Here is a 7,338-nt window from a genome sequence, read left to right as displayed (position 1 = left end):
AATTTATACGAGCGAATGTTATTCTAATATGCGCAGAGGGAAGATGGCGAAGGTTGTGGTCGGGGGTGAGGTGGGGGGGGGTTGCGAGTGGGGAAAGAATGGTTCAGTTTTCACAATATAATGGAAAAAGGCATACAAGGCTCGGTTTTCATTGTTGATAATACATATACACAGATGAATTCTGTCTTTCGTTTGTTCATGGTTTTCACTCTGCACAGCAGGGATGTTCTTAAGAACTTGCCCTCTGCGTAATTTCTCTAAATAGAAGCCACACACCCAGTGAGATGTGATTATATTCAGATCAGCCGTTCTCTCGGTATGAAAGTGTTATAATTTGAATCGATGAATGAATCGCACATTTTCATTGCCGGGGACTTATAAGTACGCATTTCTTACTATTTCACTTGCTTGAGAAAATGCTGGATACCTTCGTTGTTCAAAATAATTTTGTGATTGACAAGAACGTGTCTACTGCCTGCAGTCTCCGCAATAGCTCACCATGTCGCCTGCTGACCAGAGATCAAAAATTATCGATTTCATGCAACTGCGTGCCCTGGATATGTAAGTGAGATTTAAAATTGGATCAACCTGAAAACACAAACGACGAACTTTGCAAAACCAATAAATTGTGTGTTTGCTGTTGCATTCCAGGTGATTTTCCCTTCTTCTCCCCCTACATTTTGCGATCCGAAATATTCGCTCTGTTTATTATTGAAGTATTTTGTCGCAGTCCACATCTGCAGTCCCAGGATCCTTTGTGGATCTAATCTTGCCTGCAAGTGGAATGTCTTCAATCTTTTCAAGGATTAAGGACTCAAATGGTTTCAAAAAATAAGAGACAGATATTAACAACTTAAAATTACAGCATTTTGCGTCGTATTCAGTAACAACTCCGAAAAATAAGTATTTTTAAAGGCAATGGAGCATGAAAGCTGCCCGCTTTTCTTCTGTTACTCGTTCAAAGACGCATTACCCTCCCCGCCCCTTATTATTTTGCTTTGTCAACTCACTTGATACGCTATTTTTTGGTTTGATTTCAAATGTCGTGGATACAATGTTCTAATCGCTTGCAATAACCTGTAAGTAGTTTTGAAATACTATATATATATATGCTTACACTGCCTCTTCCAAAGCTGCTCTTGGTAAAGGCGTTGGCCATCTACTGCAGTCATCCTCTTTGTACAAAGAAGATAGCATTTTGCCCAATGAATGCTTCGCAGATTCCTAGATTTGCAAGTTTCATTTTGCACAACTTTTGAAACACAGTTCCTTCGTAAATTTGCAATACTTGATATTATAACGTTGAATTCTAGAACCACAAAGTGTGTTTTATCCGCACAACACCTGATTGGAGTAAAATAAAAACTGAATGGTATGTTTGAAGTGTTGCCATAGAATAACGCCACCAGGCTTAAGGAGTTAAGAAGGATGTTGTGCGGGTTTTATTAATAATCTTGATGTGAGGGTCAAAAATCCAGCAATTCAAAGACTTTCTATGCACTGAGAGTTCTCATGAAAAATAGTGGAAAACATGTTGTGTTTAAAAATACTTAATGAAATAAAACCTCTTCGCGCTTGAAATGAAGGAATATTTTTCATGGGAGGAAGAATCATCCTGATAAGAGTGTGATTTATTCTTTTCAGGAATAAAGGATCTTTTTTTACCACAACCCGGGGTAGCTTTTTAAATGGCTTAAGAAATACATAAAACTTTGCATTTGCCTGTGCCAGTGCAGCATGTACAATTGTTTCACGGTTGTGGTCATCCTGCAATTGTGAAAAATGTTTGATCATTCATTTACTACTTGTGTTCAGTGGTAGTTGTGGTCATTTAATAGTAATTAATATGTAGGGATGAGCATATATACGTATTTATCAATGTACTATGAGTATACTGTATGAATGTGGGTAGTTTATTTATTTAGGTGGGTCAAATGTATTCATACAGATAAATATGTGCATTCTCTGTATGCCAGGTAATTTATGCTACCATGCTGAATGAAAGTAGCCACTTCAAGGATTAAACAGAAATGGAGAAAACCCATGTTATCATAAATAACGTTAAGCAATCCAAAACTATTAATATCCAGCCCAGTTTAATTATGCAACATATGCTGCCATTTTTCTTCCAACTTTCTATATAAAGCAAATAGAATTTTTCCTAATTTTGAATGTGTTCACCTTTTTTCCTTGTCAACATTAAGTACTTTGCATTCATGCAAATTGGCTTTATCTTTCTTGCAAATATTTGTTAAACACACCTCTTTATGTATGCATTTCAGATTCTGTCATGTTTCTTCATACATAGCTCCTAAATGATGCAAGCTTTATATTGTAATTTAAAATATTAGTCTGGCCAAAGGCATTAGCCATGCATGTTTTCTTTATCCATGTTACAAAGGTGCTGTCACTTTTCTTTCCAAATGTGAGCATTTTTTTAAGTTTTAAAATATACGTGACAAGCCTGATTTCACTTTGAACCTTATTTTTTGGCAAAGTGGAACAGGAATGTAGTTTGAATTAAGCACAGGAAGGATCAGAGAGGTAAGCTTTTCCTTTGTGTGGGTTGTGTGTTCAATTCATAATGCAGCGGTCTAAGAAACACTTTAGATGTTTGAAAATAGAGCTATTTAACTAAAGAATATTGGTGTCCTCAGAGATTTCCTTAACATTGCAATACGGGTGGGGGGTGAGCTAACATAGAATTACAGTTTTTGATATTAACTAAGACGGATGCATGTGATATTAAAAGTCAGTATTTGTTAACAGAGCATTAGTAATGCAAACATAAGCAACAAATCTATGTGAATTGCTTTCAACTTCAGAGTAAAATCTCCTCATTGTGCTGCCTGTATATAAATCATATAAGAACATATTTACCAATTCACCACAAATATCAAAGAACATGGCTTCAGCTAGAATCCTCTTATAAAAAGCACACAATGTGTATTTCTGTATAAGGTGCAGTCCCAATATTTGGAGAGTTAATGTACTGTCACGGCAGTTATTAATAAATGTAGTGATAAAAAAATTAAACACTTGAATGATTTTAAAATGTATATGTTATTATCTCAGTGCAAAGTCAAGTTAAAACCTATTCAACATATACCTAATTAATTTGGTTCACTGTACTTGAACAGGAATTAACTGTTTGGTAATAATCGAATTTCACCATGTTTTTTTTTAAATAAAGGTAATAAATTCTCATACAAACCATTTCACTGCATTAACCTAAATTAATTACTTCAATAAGCAATAAATATGATCCAATAATACAGTATTGCAATGTAAAATAAAACCTTCCCTTGGGAGCCATGGAAGAAACAGTGCTGAAAGGGGTATTTTATTCAGCTTGTCTGTAGTGAAGAGTTATAGACAATGTTATTGCAGTGAAAATTTACAATTACATGATTGATAATTGTGCATTTGTTTTTATAACAAAGGACTGCAACATAGACTCTCTTGGTTGTGGTGTGTTCCAGATCACACCATAAGCCCAACTTGCAGTGGCAACATGCATGTTAACTTGTCTGGAGCTATGAATAGTGGTGGTAGAGGCCCCAACTTTCCTTCCATCTCATGGCTGGCCAGGAATCTCTCCCACCCTTACCACCTACCATTGGCATGTGTCGAAAGGAGTTGCAGATTGATACTCAACCTGCTTAGCCATGTTTACAAACACATCTTCCTTGACCATCCAGTCCTGATGTGGGACGTTGAACCCAGACCTTCTGGCTCAGACGCAGGTTTGCTACGCACTGCACCACAAGACCTCTTCATAGACTTTCATACGTCATTCGAAAATGACATGATGTGATGTTGAACACTGCTGTGGCCAGGGAACTTACACATTCCATCAATGAAAATTCTAGATATGGTTACAATTTACATATTTATTTCCATTGGTTTATGTTTAAAACACATCTTAGTCAGGACGCAAACTATTGAAATTCCTAGTGCAGCAATAATTTGTTTCCAGATAAACTATGTTGCTCTGACTCACACAGTCCCACTGTGAGAAAACAGAATGCTTGGGAAGACTATTTTAGAAATGTCAATTTATTTCATAGCTGATGCAACTCCCTCATAATAATGTAGAGACATCTTGGCAGGAAAATAACTATCCTTTCACAGCTTTAGTTGTTCAGAGTTTTTATGGAATAATTTTGGCTCCGATCAGAATTTTTTGCTGCATTCACACATATGCAGTTTGATAATTATCAATAGCCTAGCAGGAATAATCACAGGCACAATCTCAAGTGATTAATGACCCTCGCTTTTCCTTCCCTCTCCGAAAGAAATTTCATAGTTTCTAGGGGAGCCTAAAGTAAGAAAAACATTCAGTTCTTAATTATAAGAAAAAATATTCTTAGCCTCAAATAAGAAGAAATAACTAGCATTTATATAGGACCTCATCTCAGCCTCAGGATGTCCCAACGTGTTTTAAAACCAACTGATCATGTTTGTTAGAACATTTAAATTAATGGAGCTTTGCTCTTGCAATTTGAAGTAATGTATGAACCAATGAGGTATTTTACTGACCATGGTGGGTGTATTCATGTGACCATGGAGAACCTGTGATTTACCTTTTGGCTGCCATTGTCCAATTTCCTCACCGAGACTCAATCACTAGGATCAATTGCATGAGGTGGCCAGATGCATTTGTTCCTGATCACAATCTCTTAATTTGCTCAAAGTTTAAAGGATTATGGTTTCTGTTCAGAAGGAACATTTTGTGCATTGTGAATTCTACAGAAGGAGAATTCTACAATTGGATGTAATTTAACACATTGGTCCTTCTAGGCATTGGATCATATACATGCTTCACCATTCAAAAGAATTTCTTATCAACAACAACAACCTGTATTTGCATAGCGCCTTCAAAGCAGTAAACCATCTCAAGGTGTTTTATAGGACCACTATGGAAAAAAATACACTTAAGGAAATATTAGGCCAGTTGACAAAAAGCTTGTCAAAGCAGTAGGTTTTAAGGAGTGTCTTAAAGGAAAAAAGAGAGGAAGAGAAGCAGAGTGATTTAGGGAAGGAATTTTAGAGCTTAGGGCATAGGCAACCGAAGGCATGGCCACCCTTGGTGGATTGAATAAATCAGGAATACTCAAGAGGCCAGAATGCCAATGAATCCTCTATCATCAGGCACCAACACATCATATCCTGAGAGATAACTGCAATGAAAAAATTAAATGCATGTTTATGTATAGAAAATATCAAGTACAAGATGACAGAAGCACTCTGCCTTGAAATGGTAGAGTATGGATTTAATCGTGTAGTATCCTACATGTTGAGTTGCAGATCTTAATAATGCTTCCATTCGGTGCAACCAAGCAAGATCCAAGCATTTTCCTCTGAAATGAAATGTCAGAGAGCTGGTTACATTGTGCTGCCATCACACACTTCCTAATGCCTGGATAAAGGAAAGTATTGACAATGGCCTACAAACAGATAGCGAGCACAGCCAGAGAAAGGGGAAATAATGACAGCAGAGTAATAGGGGAAAGGGAGTGAAAGACAAGGATATGATAATAAGACATAAACTGCCAAAACAAGTACAATATGTTTGCCACTGGATTCCAGAATATCATTCAACCTAATTGGATACAAACCTGTTGAGATTGACTTTGATTGCTTATGAGATGTTAGGTCATGATCCCACTCTCCCAGTGGAGAGCTGTGTTCAATGGGAGCATGGCTCAGAGATTCAGTGTTGCAGCCCTGTCTCTGTCCCATACGCCCTTCAAGTGTGACAGGTTGCTGGGTGCACAGGATCATGCAATTACTCCTATAATGTCACCTCAAAGTTGAATTACTGCCTCATAAACAACAGCTGGCCTTTCAGCGCACTCTATGTTTGCAGTCAGCCATACAATGATGCTTAAACCTGATGGAGAATATTATAGATTTCCATTTATAAAATCAAATTGTAGTTAATCAAGAGAATGAAGTATTATTCAAATATGTAGTTAAACATTTGATGTGAGGAAGCTGGGTATACAGTTCAATATTGGGCAGCTATTCTGTGACATATAAATTTGATTGCTGTATCATTGACAACCATGTGGATTTAATTTTTGTTCACCAGCTGGCAACACATCTGGGCACCAGTTTACACGCTTGCTCTTAAGCTCAAAATTAATCTCTTAGTACTTTGACCATTATTTTGACCCTGACATTTCTCTTTCCTTCCCTGAGCTAATATATTTTAATGGAGACAGATAGGTTCTTGATTGGTAAGGGGATCAAAGGTTACAGGGAGAAGGCGGGAGAATGGGGTTGAGAAACTTATCAGCCACGATCGAATGGCGGAGCAGACTCGATGGGCCGACTGGGCTAATTTCTGCTCCTATGTCTTATGGCTCTTACAACAATTTAAACAGAAGTGAATTTTTTGATTGAGGGAGCTTGCTGTGTGCAAATTGGCTGCCACGGTTGCTATAACACAACACTTCCAAACGGTTACATTGACAGTGATGTTTTGGATGCCCCAGGACCCGAATGGCCGGTATTGTTTATTATGCATATGTGCTCCTGAATAGACAATTCAGAATTATAAATTAAATGTCGTTTCATACGGCACTTTTCACTAATAATCCACAAGATGTCATTTTCGTAAATGATTAAAAATCTTAACACAGTTCGGAGTTTAAACATTTTACATGGGACCACTTCAGGGCCAGTGTGGTTATTTTAAGTTAACGTAATCATTTTGCACAGCTTAAAGCTAACTTGTGTTAAAACACACACCACGCTCAGAGCGCCTAAAAGCGGAACTCATCATTCCTGTAGTTTTGTTTCCTTATCGGGCTGAGCCCGGCAGTCCATGTGGGAAGTGCAGGGGAGTCGAAAATTACATTTGTGAATAAAGGATCACATTGTTCTACTCTTAAACTCAGTTTTATTTTCATTATAATCAAATCAGGCTGCCAGTTCTTAAGTGCTTTTGCACACTAGAAATGTTTTTTTCCAGCTATACTGCGGCATTCTTCCTTTGTGTAGGATGCCTAGGAATGAACTTTGCCCATGACCGTTTCCGTGAATTTAAGTGAGTTCATTGCTTTTTTTCTCCCCCCCCCAATGCAAGGCTGGACAATAGGCTTTATGTTTTACATTGAAATTGCAATAACCGAGAAACTTGTCCAGTTCCCGCCCCCTTCTCCCCTAAAAATGGTGCGGGTTTCTACTTCTTTTGCGTAACTCCGCAATCCTTTGTGTTTGCAGGAGGCTCAGGTCTTTGAAGTTTGGTGTTTACTTTAAGAACTCAAGTGAAACTTTTTTTTGTGCAGAACGGTGGTGGTGGGGGTGGGTTGGTGCGAAGGATTGGAA

The sequence above is a fragment of the Cetorhinus maximus genome, chromosome 3 (genome assembly GCF_964194155.1).
Source record: "Cetorhinus maximus chromosome 3, sCetMax3.hap1.1, whole genome shotgun sequence".
NCBI classification, from domain to species: domain Eukaryota; kingdom Metazoa; phylum Chordata; class Chondrichthyes; order Lamniformes; family Cetorhinidae; genus Cetorhinus; species Cetorhinus maximus.
This window is presented reverse-complemented; position numbering follows the sequence as displayed.